Source organism: Larimichthys crocea, chromosome IX, assembly GCF_000972845.2.
Source record: "Larimichthys crocea isolate SSNF chromosome IX, L_crocea_2.0, whole genome shotgun sequence".
NCBI classification, from domain to species: domain Eukaryota; kingdom Metazoa; phylum Chordata; class Actinopteri; family Sciaenidae; genus Larimichthys; species Larimichthys crocea.
Genome location: NC_040019.1, coordinates 3540598 through 3558539, shown reverse-complemented (window position 1 = coordinate 3558539; position 17942 = coordinate 3540598). Strand labels below are relative to the sequence as shown.

At 39.6% G+C, this 17942-nt stretch overlaps 1 protein-coding gene across 3 annotated transcripts in view; it reads right to left on the bottom strand.

Annotated features, from left to right (window-relative positions):
• fibcd1b (fibrinogen C domain containing 1b) overlaps nucleotides 1–9484 on the bottom strand; it is a 144665-nt gene extending 135181 nt beyond the window's left edge. For all 3 annotated transcript variants that reach the window (XM_027282254.1, XM_027282255.1, XM_027282253.1), the window contains exon 1: nucleotides 9395–9484. The gene's annotated coding sequence lies outside the window, so the exon portion shown is untranslated. The remainder of the gene's footprint in view (nucleotides 1–9394) is intronic.
• Between the last annotated feature and the right edge of the window lie 8458 nt (nucleotides 9485–17942).

Below are 17942 nucleotides of genomic sequence, written 5' to 3'. Positions count from 1 at the left end.
CCCAGGATCAGTCGTGATCCTGATTAAACGCATGTAGCAGTAATCATGTCCAAGTGACGCTTAATGGCTGTTTCTGAATCCCTGTGGTGAGGGGCCAACCATGAAGTCTTTCTAAAACCTATTCTTAAACTTACTAAATAGCATGAAACAGGAGAGATGTGTTCTAGTATTTTGTTACAAGCCGAGGAGCTTCGTTTTTGCAACAGTTGAAGGTGTGAGTGAGTTTTTAGGCTTAACACGGAATACAGTGAATCACAATAATCAAATCGATACGACCTTCGGCCGATAAGGCCAGGAGAGAAAAGACTTGATTTTTGAGATGCACCTCAGTCGATAAAAAACATGATTGAGCCACTTCTGGAACTTGTTTCTCAAATAAAAGGTCACTGCCATTGTATTGCACCCAGATATCTGGCTGCAGGTTTGTCATGTAGACGGGGAGCAAAGATGTTTTTTTTTTTTTTTTCCAAAGATCAAAACTAATTATTCAGCTGGAAAAAAACTTTTGATACATCCAGCACTTTATTTCTGACAGAGGGGAGAATTACGGATGAAAATTGGATTTTAATGGGACATACATTTACGTGTCATCTGAGGCTACATCAGCTGCTGCGTCTAACCTGACACAGCACAACACAGACTCTGTACGGCCTGTGGCAACTCTCTCTGCCTAACAGTGTTGGCTATCTTCTGCCATAGTAAGGGAACGAGATGAAATGTGTTTTTTCGCATGATTAAACCCCTCATGAACTATATGTAAATTACTAAAACTGACTCATCTGCTTCATATCCTCTCAAATGCACCTGGGGAATCCCCATCTGCCGAGCCTACTGATCAAGGCGCATCCATCCCGCACAGGAGACAGGTGAGCTGTTGGAGGCTCGTCCCGCAGAGAGACCTTCTGTCTCCAGTGACAAGATCAGGAAGGAGTGCAATTGTAGATTTGTTCTTATGAGTGGCTTTGTCAATCAATCATAGATGGGAAGCTTTTAAAAAAATGCCCACACCTGTAACAGAAATAAAACAAGTTTTTTAAGAAAATTATGTTTTTACCTCACACAAACATTAAAAATAACAGAAATACACTAATGGGTGTGTAAAAAACAAACTTGCAACCTGGAAATTTTAATCAACTAAATCATAAGCAGTAATGTGGCATTGTTTTGGTCTAGTGGAATATTCAGCAGTGTCAGCTCATGTAATACAAATAACCACTCAAGAGCCGTCACGCCAATAATAAGACATTTCTGTCTTAATCAGGTTTTTGTTAACTAGTGTGTGTGTGTGTACACACCCACACATTTGCATTCAGTCTGGCAGAAACAATTGTTTATATCCATGAGATTAGATGCACCTTCTATCTCTGGTAAACTGTACCGGAGATGGAAAATTCAATTTAAGACCAAGTATGTTCATTTATGAATCTAACTCATTTAGAAAGACGGTTCATACTTAAAGAATATGTAAGTAGGTGATATAGCTCCAAGTGTGACGTTTGGTCACTGGGTTTGATGCTCTTTGTTCGTTCAAGTTTGAGCTCAGTTTTAATAAATAGTCTGAAAGCCTCCATGCAATCAGAAAACAGCTGTCTGTCAGGATGTCTAAACTGATAGATGGACAAGTGGATGGTTGGATGGAGCAAATACCTTGATGGATGACAGTGACATGTTGACAGGTGTTTTTTTTTCTAGTAACATCTTAGCTTCTCCATTTTTCTTTGCTTCAGTAACTAAGGAGATCTAGGATGGGATTTTAGGATGATTTTAGAATGAGATGAACTCTTCTCCTTGGTCTGTGTAAGGTCAGTAATAGTAGTAGTTGTTTATTGTAGCTGTAAGGAAACAGTTTGTAACGCCATAGAGAAAAAGAACATTAGATCAATCGATAAACTTAGACCTATAGGAAGAACCTGTACAAGATTAAAAACTGGTCCGAGATCAACATTAGCTGGCAGAAACAGCGCCTGCTCCTCCCTCTGTCAAGCTAGATTAATACCCTGCATCCAAATGTGCTCTGGTGCTACTCGGTCACACCTCCATCCATCACACGGCAGGGATTCTCCAAGACAGGGTTCACTATTTTACCCATCTGTCAATCAGCACCCACAGGCAGAGAGCACGGGCTCCTCCTGCCAAACCACACAACACCTGCCACCTCATTGCTTTGCCACAATCACCCGGCCTTCACCTGGCTCCGTGCCCCGCAGCCCTAAGGACTCTCAAAAAAAATCAAAGCAAGAAGCATATTGTAGTAATATCCAACATGTGAGGTCACACCGTTGCATTTATTTTACTTGGTTTGTTAAGAATATCACTGCGCAGTTAGAAATCAACAGATTGGGCACACACAAGCAACTGTTTTTTAGCCATGCTGGTAACCTGCAGGAGACCGGCTCAAAGCAAATCCTTTTACAGCTTTGATAAATTTAGCTAAGTGTGATAGATTGGTTGGAGGTATTTGCTGTAATTTACCTCCTCTGGTGCTTACACCAAGAAAAATGTATAGAAATAAGTCGGGAAATAGCTTTAAAACAACAAAACCTACGTCAGAATGCCGTTTGTTGATTTCAGATTAGCGTTCAACACAATCTCCCCCATGAAACTGAATATTGGACTCACAAACAGACCCCCAGACAGTTTGGATTGGCGGTCACACCTCCTCAACTCTAGTGCTCAACGCTGGAGGTGATGTGTGTGCTCAGCCATCTCCTGTTCACACTGTACACCCATGACTGCAATCCCAGACATGGAGAGAAATCTCTCGTTTGTGAAGTCTGTGAACAACACCAACATTGTCGGCCAGATCGAGAGAAAAATCAACAATCTACCACAATCAAACAAACTCTTTACCCTAAAAAAAGCTGCATTTCTTAAGACAGAATTCCTGTGCCAAGTTCCAGTAAACTAGTACACAAGAAGAGCAATGGAAAGCATCCTGACTGGAAACATTACAAATTGGCATGGGATGTGATCGGCACAGGACCTGAGGGCTCTGGAGCAGGTGATTAAAACAGCCCAGAACATCATTGGGACCCATTTGTAGAGCATCAGTGATACATGTGAGGTATCACAGAGCCCAAAGGATACTAAAAAACAATACCCACCCCAGACACAGCCTGTTCACCTTGCTGCCGTCTGGCAAGCGATACAGAAGTATCTCCAGACTACAGAGCAGCTCTTTCCTCGGGCTGTGAGACTCCTCAATTCATCTTCCAAACACTCAACCATGAAAAAAAGTAGCTTTTCATCACATAAACCTGTTTTGTGGAATAATAAATTATCCCAGCACTTTAATAGGTTACTTACGAGTAGACAGCAGGACACTATGTCAATTAACTAGTTCCTTGAAACAGTGAATCTGCATATGTGGCACATAATGACTTCAAATAGCTTTCTTCTGTCCAATGGACTCTTTAGTCAGTTTTTTTTTCATGCAATCACTCCATCAAATGCAGTTGTTACGAATGCATCCTCTATCCGTACTGTTTCGCTTAAGGTTTGGTAACTAATCGGGATTACTGTGTACATTTTTGTCAAATATTCTCCAGACATAGTCCTTTAAACCCTTGTTGACATTCCAAACACATTTGCTCTATCAACCTCGCTGTCATCCACACAATACTACTTAATTAGGGTGAGGCTGCGTAGAGAGAGAAGAAAAAAAAATATAACAAAAAGGTCACCTCTCACCTTCTCATCTTTTAAGTTTAACCAGGTACTCCATTAGAATAATTTCCTCTCTTCTACTCACATTTTCTGCAAATATTGCAGCCGTTTAAGATGTTTTAATATTTATGCCCAAGACCCACTATGGACTAACCATGTCATCAAACTGACAGCTTGACTGACAGGTGGAATACCTGTCTAATATATAGATTGGTTGACATTAATTGGATTCTCACCAGAAAGTGAAACAGACACATTGTTGCTCAAGGATATGTGGAAGTTTCTCAAGTTAAATTTTAAAAACGCAAAGTTCTGGATGCAGCTGAACCTCAAACCCAGACTACTACGCATGTTATCTATAATGAAATGTCAACATTGTGAATGATATGACTGCATTACAATTTCTAATCCTCATGTGATAATATGAAACACAGTACTCTGTTGGAAAGGTATTAGTTTCTGTGATGGCCATATCTTGGATGAAATATATTCTAATCAACAATTCATAGTGTTTTCTAAATACCATGCACTAAATTTATATAAGCCATTACAGCCATCTGAATCCAAACTTTACAAATCCACCACATGTGTGTAATTACAAGAATAATCACATGGCTTCAACACTATTTGCATCTCCAAGTCCTCGCCATGGCCAAGTGGGGACGTGATGGGAACTTCAGTTTGCTTAGACTTATGTCTGTTTAGTTAGTGTTCAGAGTGATGGGAACTAGTCTGTTTCTCAGTGTCAGTCAGTACTTGGGTATATCCAATCAATGCTGCCTGATCTAGCAAAGCTCTCATTTTTCTGCTCACAGCTTCCGAATCTGTCATAAACACTTATCTGAAAGCAGCATTGTAAACAAGACAAACCAAAGCAAACAAATCTACCGAAAATTACATTCTTTCCCAGCCTCTGCACTTGAGCCAAACTTTTTTTTTTTCTGTGAGCTGCTGATTGTCAGGGGACTTAGTGTATGCTGTCTGGCTGGCTGCTGTTCCCCACCTCAGGGATTTCAGGTCTAATCTGTCAGGTGCATGCCCAAGCATTTCTTTATCAACTTTATCAATAACAGTGCAGCATTGCCGGGGCAACAGAGAGAGAGAGGGAGGGTGCAACAGCCAATCCTTTGCTCTGGAGCAGACAATAATTACTCAGTTTCTCCTACAAAGAACCTGGCAGACAGGGAGGGGCTGGAGCATGACTGACATCCACCTACTACAATCTAAAAAAACACATTTGGCCGTTTTCCTCTCATCAATCATACAACTAAATGAAAGTCTTGGCTCGGTATATGGTGTGCCAGATGTTTCACTTTGCACGCCGTAAAGTTTTGTGTACATGGTTGGTTGAAGTATGCCATATCATAGCCATCCTGATTATTATTTAAATATTAAAAAAGGGACCCCTCTGTGAACCCATGCTTCTTTTTTAGAGACACAAATTCAAACCACGGTGATTAATGTGGCTGATTTGTTTGTGTGCATGGCTTCAAATGCTTTTAAATAGAGAAATCATTTATTTCATTCTTTAGAAGAATTAAACAAATCAATCTCTTTTTTTTAGTGACAAAGCAACAACATGAAAGCCTCATGTATTTCAATATTTTCAGTCAAAATAATATTTAGAGGTCGCTGTATTTTTCCAATTTGAGTGGCTTTAACTTTTTTGGCCATTGTTCGACTTTCACTGCTCTTGCCAAGATTTTTCTTAGCCGGCATCTTGTCTTGTGATGAGGAAATGTATGCAGAAGGATGTAAGATGTGCCTGTCTGTCTGTCTGCTCCGTCTTTCCCTGATGAGGCAATTTATCTGGAAGGCTGACCTGCATGTCTGTGTCTGCATGAATCTCTCATCCCTTTCCAAAAAAAAAAAAACCCTTTGTGCAGGCAGGATTGAAACATTTCTAAACCTAGTAGGAGAAATGACAACTAGAAATCTCACTCGATAAAACAGGGTCCTTCATTAATAATTTTTTTTAGACAGCATGACTGTAATGAAACATTTTTAAGGTTCGGTCACACTGACCAAAATTAAAAATAATTTTTGCTGTCCGCAATGTTGATATCTGTAAAACTGTCTCCCTGGTATTGAATAAGTGGAGAGTCTAAAATGGAGATAACTATCCTAGCTTATTAGCTGTGTTTCACTATCCAGTTTTATTTAACTCTGATGGAGTAACAGCTCCACAAAAGCAGCATTTTCTTTTCTTCACACAGTCCAGAGACAGAAATCGATGTACAAAAAGGTATTTTGAAAAAAAAAAAAAAAAAAAAAGTAAATTCTTGGTCCCATTTGACACCGAGCTAATAAGCCGCCTCAAACTTATGATGATGTTTCTGCCAACACAATGCCAAGGGGAAGGAAATAGCTCGGTATAGAGAAAATAGAAAGAGGAGTGACAGGGCTCTAATGTTCCCGGCTGGCGAGCATGTTAGCCATGTAGCCATAGTCTAACCAAAGAAAACACACGATAGGAAACAGACAATGTGACATGTTAGTAAAGCAAGACATCAAATGTACAAAAGTAATCAGAGTATTACAGTGGTGATTACTGTAGCCAGCCATGTGGTGCAAAAAAAGTAATCCTGTACCATATTATCATAACTGAAGGAATTGCTGACCTCATAAAGTAAGTTGTAGTACTACAGCCAGCTACTGTAACTTCGAAATAGTTTCATTTTTAGATTTATGCTTCAAGATATTTGTCAAAGCTGCAGAGTATTTGTTCAGACCTCTCTAAATATATAAAAAATAAATCTGTATGTAAACTGAACGTCACTACCGAAATAAAGTTTAAGTGTGAAACAAAAATATGTTGCGTTGCTTAAAGTCATCATTGATGATTCATTTCATCGGACCCTTCTGCGTGCAGGAAATCAAATAAGTTTTTAATGAAACATTTGTGAAAAAAACATATACAATACATTTGTCATGAACAAAAACACCAGAACTTTCCTTATAAAGTATTTACAGAACCTATATCAAAATAAGTGTAAATAAAGTTAACTTTTTTTGTAAAACTGTCAAGAACACGTCATCCATCGTGGGAAAATGGTGTCTGCTAAAAGTTTCAGCTGGTGATGGAGCTGTCCGGTCACTGACATCTCTTCTTGTGGATACTCAGACTTGCCTGACTGCTGCTGGGCCACCATTCAGGTTGTCTGTCACTGAGGCATGACAAGTAATAACTTCCTCCTCTGATGGGGTCCAGAAATACGAAAGCTTCAGGTCACTCTGTAAAACAGGGAAGATTCAGGATCACTTGTAAGGACAACTATGTAGCAATATTATAGTAAAAAAAAAGCTCACTGTAGCTCAAAGTAGCCCTAATATATCAGGCTACAAACCTGGAGGTCTGACGTGAGGCTGGAGAGTCCAGCAGTGAGTCTCTGTGGCGGTTCAACCTGGAAGACATCATCCCTTGTTGCAGGTAACTGTTGTGATGTGCTGACCTGTATGCAGGAAACAGTTAGAGATTACACCAACTTGTATTGTTGTGTATTTATAGCAACAGCTATAAACACTGCAATTATGGGAACACATTATTTATTCAAGCGATTACTGGATCAGGAACTGATTCCACAGAACATCTGAGTTTGACTGTAATTTGTGACATGATGTGGCAAAAAGGCACATTTTCCAAGTAAACACAGTAGTGTTAAATGTATGTGTAGCTCATTAGTCCAACATTGCCACAGCCATTAGATACACAACATGCAACTCATACTGCACAGAGAGTTAAGTAACCTACAAAATACACAGTATAACAACATAAAATTAGGAAACTTACAGCTTCAAAGATAGAGATAGTCACACACAGCCAGCGCAGGAAAGCAGATGCACAGTTCTCCAGTCGTTGTGGGGGCATTTCCATTGAGCTACAGGTATTTCTCATCCAAGATGATGACGGACATAAAAAACTTTGTTCTTGTCACCAGCTCACAGCCCAGCAGTTTATGTGCTTAGCGATTTCTAAATAATGCGCCCAGCGCAAAATAGCGGCCTTCAAAAGAGTTAGTTCTCTAGCCGTTGGTGGAGATCCTATTACAGTCTGAAGCCAAAACAGTAATTTCTTTACTGCTTCTTTACAGTTTTAATTAAGTATTAGCCTACTTAAAGACTTTTTCTTGGTCCATCACCCCTGAAAAGACAATGTTTGAATATTCATGAAAACTGCATGCGAAAACTAAACAATCCATTTCGTTGGTGGAGGCTTCCCCTCTTGTATCTAACTCCGTGTTGCAATAGTAGCCAAGCGTGCACACGAATAAATGAGCTCCCTCTATCCATGTTGTGAAAGAACGCCGTAAATTGATTTACTGGTTTTGTCACATCCATGATACATCACATACAAGGTCCTGTTTAGAGCTGAGGAAATGTGTGCATTTAATTTATGACTCAATAACAAGGGACCCCTTCTCACATTGGCTCTTTTGATCTATTGCTCGCAGATGATTGGATTGGTTACCACGAGAATGTACCGAGCCAAACAAAGCATGAACACAAACCGTCATTCTCTTATAGTGAGCGCCATTAGACAGAAGTTTGACTAGTAATTGATAAGATTTGTTTTGTTTCAAGTGCTTAAACCAACTACTACCCTCGTGTAATCGCCTGATAAATGGATTTTTAAAAATAAATGCAAAAGAGTAACGCATGGACATTCAGAATTTATGATGACAGTCATGTAGGAATTAGGAAAAGCAAATAAAACTGGATTTGGAGGGGAACAATGTGATTTGCGGTGCTGGACCACTGCACAAAAAGAGGAAAAGGATGGAAGGAAGCGCAGGAAAATGACAGGAGAATGAGGCAATGAGCTGGCGGGGTATCTCTCTCTCTCCAGCTGCATGCTCAGGAAACTCTTTGGAACACAAAAGGTAGGATGGTGAACAGCCTGAGGAAGTGTTACACCAAAATGCATCCCGGTTGCCATATGAATTATTCCAGCCTGCACTGCTTGCATGGGCTTTTGGAAAACAACAGAAAGACTTTAAAGCAGGTTTTGAAAGATGAGTGGATGAGTACTTGGATAAAGGGTTGTAGAGAAAATGAACTAGAAAAAAAAATCCAGTGGGTTGTTGTAAACACAAACACAGCCCTCAGTCATCGGAATGAAGGGCAGAGGAGGAAGTGAAACCTGCTGTCCCAGTGTCCCAAGTTATTTATTTTTTCATCGGCGTGTGGCTGATGCAACACAGAGAATAGAAAAACAGCAAACATATGCAGGGGAGGTTCAAATTCTGAAGGGACTGCAAAACTATGGCAATAGAAAAACAAATACAAAAAGAACAGCATCCACACACGTACGCTTTGGGGTCACGGTCTGTCTTCAGGCAAACAGAAGCTGAGAACACTCAAGTAATATAGTCATCTAAATAATAAGCCCCAATGCAAACATCTGTGTATCCCAGGCACAAGACATGACTGACTATTAAAGCTGCAGTAGGGAAACCATAAGATAGAAAATCTGGTTCCTCTGGCTTATTCTAGTGCTCTTAATGGCAAAGAAACACTGCACCTGAACAAACACAACCAATCAGGAGGATTTTCAGATGCAGTATCAATCACTGCTCATGCACTTGCACATGCAATTTTAAAAAACACAAGCACACGAGCAACAACAAATGCTGACTCTTATTGCCAAGTTGTGACTAAATCTGCTTGTCTTTGATGACATAATGCAGCTCAATGATCTATTAAATAAAAAAGCAAAGACGCGGCTTACATGATGGTGAGGCAGGCAAGGGTCAAACCCAGGAAAGCAAAGGCACACAAATCCATAGGAGGAGGCCGGTGAAACCAACCAGGTTTGAGAGACAATCAAAACTGGCGGGAAAACAGAACAAAGGCAGGAAGTAAAGTTACAGACACAAGGAGAGGATAATTACAAAATAAAACAGGAAAGACTACACAGGAAATCCAAAGAGCATCCGTTGACGCTCACTTGCAAAGGCTTTTGCAGTTGTGTCCATTACTGTGATTGTGTTTTTTGGCCAATATCTTCAGCCTGAAGGTTCAGGAGAAGCTTTTGCAAACTTAACAACCATCCCTTCTTTTTAAAAAACAAAACAAAACAACAACAACTGTGTACAGTACAGAACATGCCCCAGCTCTATGTGGAGCTTTGGGCTCATTATGTCTGCTACCATGGTACTCGTATCGACGAGTTGCACAGGCATGGTAACAAACAGAAGGGAACCTTTGAGGCTTTGGGGTGGTGTGGTGATTGTACTTGACTCTCATCCCGCTGTTAGACGGGTCAAAGCTGCCTCTGAACCCTAGGGCACTCTGCCCTGTGGCTACAAAACACCAGAGGGTGCGTCTTTGAGAGGAACAGTCATGTCAAGAGGGGCCTGGGGTCATGGCGAGACTCATGCGGCGAAGAGTGAACCCTACAAGGGATGAGGTTTCACAGGGCAACCGGCTCCTTCTGTGCTGTGGTTGAACTTTTGGGTTAGGTGGGAGAGGTTTAGTAGAGTGAATGGTGAGTAATACAAGCAGCAGGGACGTGTGCAGCTTTAAAATTTTATGGAATTTAGCGTATGAGCCAACTTAGATTCAATGTTCTCTGGGTTTCACACTGTTAGTTGGACAAAATAAGTAATATAAAGATGTCTGTGGAGCCCAGAATCTGATAACAATCACATAAATGGTTAGTCAATACATGTATATATGCATACATGCAGTATATTGTTGTTGTCAACTGGACTAAATTAGTCCAGAGTGTTCCAGCCCACTTTAATCCCTGGATGTTTTTGCATTTGGCAGCATCACCCAAATGTCTATATATACGCGCTCTCATTCAATCTTAAGGTTTGCTTATATGTTGGAAACCGCTATCCTTTGTTTTCTAATATGAATATCCTTCCCACACCCGAACACAGCTTTTCAGCCAGGTGGACACATTTTTTTATTAAGCGGGAGAATAAATAAATGGCATCCAGAAAATTAGGCCATGACTTGCCATCTGGAGCACTTGGAGAATTCCTTGTGACCTGACCAGCTGATTGGCCTGCAGTTTCAGGCCAGTGCTAAAATTTAAAAAAATTAAATCAATAAATCAAAGTAAATGACAGGGTGCAGGCACAATGACACACAACTTTAGACGGTCAGGAAATAACCTTGAAAATAAAGACCTGTTTACTCTTTTCTGTGAGGTACCTCCAGTTACCCAGAGTTAGCTTCATGATTAACACAATTCCAGTTGAATTCATCAAGCCTTTGTCACATGTGTATTTAACATGTGACCAGTATTGACCACTGAGTGATCTGAAGTGCTGCAACAGATTCAATATTCAATATTTTTTTTCCTTTTAATGTATGAATTCCTTTCATCCTGAACGTCCATCTGGGTGTTGACAAGCAATAGATCTCTTCCCACGATGTCAGAACTGCTCTTTGTTCACTTTGAAGACTCTTCATCTAAATTTGACAAAGTACTAAATCAGTGCACTCAAATTACATTAGAGATAGTTATTAACTTGGCACGCGTGTCCATCAGAAAGAGCTTCAAACCCTAATGAGCAATCATCTGCGCTTATATGTCTGTGCCTAATTGCACTTTTAATTTACTCGATCAGCAGGCGCAGAGATGAATGCATTTATAATTGTTTGAAAAAGATTTTCAATCAAATTATCTTGCCTTTTTTTTTCATCTTTTGTTGTTGTGAATTATTTATTTATTTCCATCAGAACCCAGGAGACATCTTTTTTAAAACGCATCTAATAAAAATGGCACTGCTTTTGTTCATCAAATCCCAGGGAAGCTCTTATTCAGCACCATTAAGAGCTTTTTATTAACATAAAACAAAAAAATGTGAAGCTTCAGTCCAGCTCAGATGGTTTATTAACTTTCCACTAAGATGTGTTTTAAAAAGTTCAACATCGTTCTGTATTGAGAGATCAAGCATCTCTCACGTGCATGTTTGGTTTAACAGATTTTAAAATGACGAAGCCTTGATCGGACTTTCTTTCGAGTGAGCTTATCAAAAAAAAGGTGGTTGTTTTTTTAACCATCTTTCAAATAAATCACAGAAGCCAGAAAGGAGGACATCAAACTGGAAGAATGCAAATTCACCACCAGTGTTTTCCCAACATATAATAATCCGATTAAATGTTACTGTTCCAAACCGAGGTAAAAAAAAACCCTCAACTGTATACACAAGGGCTTTGTGTTAACTCTCCTTGATATGTCTTCTCAGGCAGAACGTGTTCTTCGGCGCTGTGTGTCACCCCTAACAACCGCCGACAAACATCACACCTTTCTTTTTACATGTCACTGTACTGCCAAATCAGGATGCATGAGCTCTCAGAAACAAATGTCTGGGATCTTCAGGTGGAGTGGCGCATTTATCAGTTTTTTGTTCCCTGAGAGAGCTTCAAGTGATCTAACATTAGCAAGCAGCCGGTGGAGATGAATGCACCGTAACAAACAGTCCTGAACTGGAAACAATGAAACAAACATGGGCTAAATGATCAGCGTGCACAGGGAGGCGAATGACAAATTAAGTAATAAAAATGGCTACAGCCATACGAGTAGCACAACAATGCTTTGAGCTAAATGAACATTAGAAGAAAAAAAAACATTAACATGACGTTTAACAGGAATATTTACCATGTGTACCCTCTTGGTTGTTTTGTTAATTAACAAAGAACAGCTGAGGGTGATGGGAAGGTCATTAGTCATGGAGGTATTTGATCAGAAATGAAAACACTTACAAATCATCCCGAGGGGAGCATGACTGAAATTTCATGTGAAGCCATACAAAATATAAATGTAAGAGCATTACCAAAGTAAAAAAAAAAAGAAGAAAAAAAGTGTGAATTAAATTTCATGCCAATCCATCCAGAAGCTATTTTAGGTCCAAAGTGATGGACCAACCAACTGACAGACATTGCTACAAGTACAATATGGTATATCTTGAGATATTTTTACAGCTCACAGTGGGGAGTATTTCCACTGTAAAGGACTCACATGGCTGACAAGGTGAGAATGTCACTCGACCACTAAGGAATGAGAGGAGGAGGTGCCAGGTGACTTAGAGATACTGTCTTGTGTTAGCAAAACTCAGGCCAAAGGCCACAGGGGTGCTGCATGCAAACACCAGGTTTCAGAGTTTGATATAACCAGCTCAAGGCGACCTGTAGGAGAAGTGAGAGAGAACTTGGTACTCCAATGAATTTTGAGAGGCTTAGGAGTATTTTGGGGGTCCGGCTAAGTGGTGGGAACTGCAGATTGGAGATGACAAGAAGTTAGACAAAGTGCCAGAGGATGTCTCTGATCCCTTAGGGGTATGTCCTGCAATGCAGGCCATGTCCAAAATTTTGGTCGTATAGGATTAAACTCTGGGTATGAGTCACAGCAGAGTTGCTACTGAGAATACAAGTAGTCTTCAGGTGAGAGAGAAACCAAGACAGCACAGTCCTGGTTGTAAAATAAATAGGATTCTTCATGGTGGAGACAGGTGTAGGACTGAGGAAAAAGCAGGCAGTGCTAATTATAGCATGGCATAATGGGTATACTCAAACACACACCGGTTGGGATTCATTTGGGGTTATTTGGTGGTGTAGTGTGGATGGAGTAAATATATAGGGATGACAGCTTTCACTGAATGGAAAAAAAAGTTCATCTGAGGTACGAAAGTGAAGCAGAGGAGGGTATGCGGTAGCTGTAATGTCACGGTACTGTGCGGAGGTGTGTTCAAGTTTACAAGCAGGTTTGTCGGTTTGCGGAGAAGCGGAGAAAATCAAAGGCTAGCAATTAGTAAAGCAATTATGTTCTAACAGTGTTTTATGTCTGCGGTTTCCTATTCGAGATCACAAACCTGTCAAAAAGAACAAGTTAAGATAGGAAGCAATCAGACTTCATGATTAACACTGACACATCTTAATTATGTTCATTGTTAATCATTATTTGGTTCCTTAAAAGATCAATAAGGAAAGATGACATTAACTTGTAATAGTGTCTTGTCATTTATCCCTCAGGCTGGTAAATGGTTATAATATCTGGGGATATGGCTCATTGATTACATGGTGGTTTAAGGGCACAACTCATTAAACTTGTCATGGTTATAATGCAACAGAATCACTAATTCTGCGACATAACCAAACACTAGTTGTTACAAGATTTGTCTCATCATCCGAAGCAGTCTTTGGAAACGCTCTCTGCTTGTGAAGTTAACGTTGGGTTTAATCCCCCGGTTTCCTGAATGCCATGCCAGAGCAGGATGAGATGACATGGCTGTCTGGCTGGGAGACAGCTTCTAGATGCCTCTCATGTCAGTTTGTCACAGCGGGTTTGATGGCGCTTCAGGTGACAGGTAGGCAGTCTGGGAGGAGTGAGCGCTGCTGTTTTTTGAAGTGGTTTTGCAACCATGCTGACACTCTGAGCTGATCTTACTCGCTTCAAATCTTAACACTTCTTGATCTTCTCACCTTTGGTTCAAACTAGACTAAACTAAGACTAAAGTGAACAGATTTCATTCACTAATAAACTCTCAAATGTCCAATTTGAATGATTTTTTTTGAAGTTCTCTTCGTACAACATTTTTTTTGGTGTGGGTATTAATTTATTTATTGCTATTTCTGAACCTTCATTTGCATGAGGATTTGCTTTTTCAGGAACACGCTGTTCACACTTACACTTGTTAAGAAGCTGGCCCAGTCTTTTGGCCACTGAGCAGCTCCACTGGAGCAGATGGTTGCTGAAGTGATCCCCACCTAAGTGACGGCAAGCCTAGATCTATTAGGTCATTGCTAGGGATTGAACCGGCAACCCTCCGGTTACAAAACAATTGATCTAACTATTCAGCCACATGTGTGAGTGCACACCTTTTCTAAAATTCACAAAAACAGTTTCATTTTTGAGAAAAGAAATGTCTGCAGTTCAAATTTGCATATATTGTAAAAAAGAGATCCAATTAAACTCAACATGGTTTTACCAACAAGTTATAGTTAAAGAAAGGAACTGCTTTTTTTATTTTCATCTCCTGTTTTGTTTTGAAGCTTTTTAGTAAAACACTTCTTGAATGTGCATCTTACCTAATTAAATTGGACTGTGTTTGGTGTCAGTGTTCTGTTCAGTTGTTGGTCTAGGAGAGAATATTAGCACCAGATTCCTGACACACATATGTGGGATAATTAATCTGATTTAAAAAGTAGACACTTATAAGTTTCATATAATATAATTCATGCACACTCATAGTCTGATACTGCACACATGATGTTTCACACCACAGAGCCTGGATACTGTAAAGGTCTGAAATATTTCAAGGATAATTGGAAATGTCTGCAAATAAACGTTTTCTCAACATTTTCCACAAGTACTGTACAATATGACCCACTCTTTGTGGTGAGATTAAAACTTTAGTGGGTACCTTGCAGATTTATTTTGTGGGGGGAAAGCCTACGGGGACAGAATAACCTTCACATCTCCGAGTTAAAAAATGATGTCTCTTTCTATACAGTGTTTCAGTGACTTGTCTCTTGTTGCTCCTCTAACAGTAAACATGGTGTGAGGTTATGAAGTGCTTCTTTAAAGGTGCAGTGTGTAAGATATAGGAAGCTCTAGTTACATAACTATGTTTTCATGGTATAAGCACCTAAAAAGAAGAATTTTTTTTAACCTTAGAATGCAATGCATGTTGCACCATGTTTGTCTTGTAGTCCATAAAGGACAAACCAAAAACTCGACATATGTTGTTGGGTTGTGTTGTTGAGTGGAGGGGGTTGCAATCAGAAATTACTCTGCTAGATGCCACACTGGTACCTTGAGTGACTTCTAACATTTAGGAGAATAGAGCAAATAAAACAACACATATATCATTCTTTACCTAGCATGCAGAGACCTTTTGTTAGGCTTTTGTGAGATTACCGAACGAAAGCAAGCAGATTCGGCGAGCTATCATTGATTGACAGGGCAGTGATTTCCAGGGGTGAGGAATCATTAAAGTTTATTTGAGAAATTGAAGTCTTGTTTGCCTAAGCTGATTATTCTTTGTCTGGAAGACGGTGTTATCAACACAGCCCCCAAGACTGTTTATTCACCGAAGCTAGGTCACTTTATTTCAGGCACAGCACGTTGGTAAATTCACAGTTTGGGTACTAATTTGCAAACATGTCAGCTGGGAAAACAAAAAATTTAAAAGTTAGCCATCGTTTAGAGCATTAATTGCCTAAAGTCAAAGAAAGAAAGAAATTAACTGAGTAAAGTTTAAAGTAATTGATTTATTTGTCATCAAAAGAGCATGTGGTCTATTGTATGGTGCTAGCTAAAGAGACTTGGATCAAATGAATAAGCCCATGTAAATAAAAAACCTACGTGCTAATACAAAATGGTGTGGGTGGTGAATAGTTATATATGCTGGAAGGCTGAGCACTACATATGGACTGCGCAAATGTTTGAATTTTGAATATACCACGAGAAACAACAGAGACTTTAAAGTGACTTATGCATTTACCACAAGGCTCCATTCAATCTTTCTGGAAAAAAAAGACATTTGTGTTTAAATATTCAGTGGCAAACAAGGTAATAGTGTGATATGATGCAGCAAATGTGGACATACCAGTGATCAATGGGTGTACAAAGAGTTTGACTGTGTTACCAAGCTCTGCATCTCCTGCCAATGATTTTGTTCAACCATAACAGGGAATCTTTCATCACTGGAGAGACAGCAACACCATTTGGTCAGTTGATCAGTCCACCACTTTGGGCCTCAACTGGAATAGCTAAATAAACATTGGATGGTAAGCATTCATCATTCCCAAAGATTAGTCCTGCTAACATTTGTAATCCCTTGAATCTTCCTTTGTGGATTTTAGTGGACTGTCTTATTAGGTGGATGGATTTCCATGAAATTTCAGACAGATATCCATATTGCCTAATGATTTTGGAGATTCCCTGATCCCCAAATCCAATTTTTAATTTGTCCAGACTTGGTTTGTGTCCAGATGGCTGTTAAACTGACATTCCCAGCTGTTTAGTGCTAATTAGTTAATTTTAGCATGTTCATATACCAAAACTAAGACGGTAAACATTAAACCTGATCAAATCAGCATGAGTAGCTCTATAGGAATGACCAGCGTCCCAAAGTACAGCTGGCTGTAGATTCTTAGTCATGGTTGACATGAGGTGGAATGAGTTTCTCACTGGTATATTGGTGCATTCCTATTAGCTCTTGTCCTGTGGTCCCTGATCCTCCCAGGCACAGGGCTTGTAAGATGAAAATGAACTAGCAAATGGGGTCAGATACGTGAATCTCTTCTCCAACCTCATTATCTCACGTCCAAGTCTACCTTGATTCACAGTGAATTATGAGTATGTGTCGTTGTTTTTGAAAAAAAAAAAAAAAGCAGAATAGTATAGAATTGACGTCTACCCTAAATTTATAACCACCCTTCTCTTTCAAAACATTTTTTTTTTACTGCTGCAAAATAATAATTTACTCCAGTATAATGAAGTCATCTTCATGACAGGTCACAGAAATTACAATTTCATTTTAATATAATGCATTATGATATATGATAATGCCAGCTGTCTCTCAGATTATTAATAACAGTACACTCATCTCACAGCAGCATCTTGTCGCGAGGTTAAATTGTAAGACACATTGCATTCATTAATGTGTCATACATGGCCTTTGCATGTGTTTGACCACTAATTAAATCTACATATTGTGTTTTGTACGTCCAACCATGCACAGTAAGTGGATTCACAGTGGTCTAACAGTCTCATGTTACTTCCATTTTCATATAACTGTTTGAGGTTACAAGTGACAGACAATATAAATATTTTCCATTATGACAGTCTTGAATCTCCACACAGGATTTAAGTTTACTGAGGAAATATTGAGTTTGAAGCAGGCATTGCAAATATTAATATTGAACTTTAGTAACCCATGTCAAACTTTCAAAATGTACTTCCACTCTAATATATTGTGAACCTCATGTTGCCCCCGTATATGCTATTTGTTTGTGTCCATTCTGCATGGCACTAATATCTTTTATTAATACCTGTGTATATTCAAGTATGGGTGGCAGCTCCAGTATTTACTGCACCTCCATGAGATTACACTCATTAAAGACAAAATGCTGACCTTGGTAAGACACAAATGCATCTTTAAGAGACAGGCTCTTCCATCACAGTGAAATGGAGCGCTCCCCATCTCACAATACTGCTATTAAGTTTCATCAAGGCTCATTACATGCTGACTCTATGTCATCTCCTGTGCACTATAAAATCCCTCCCTGCGAACACACAGTACCACAGTAGGTGT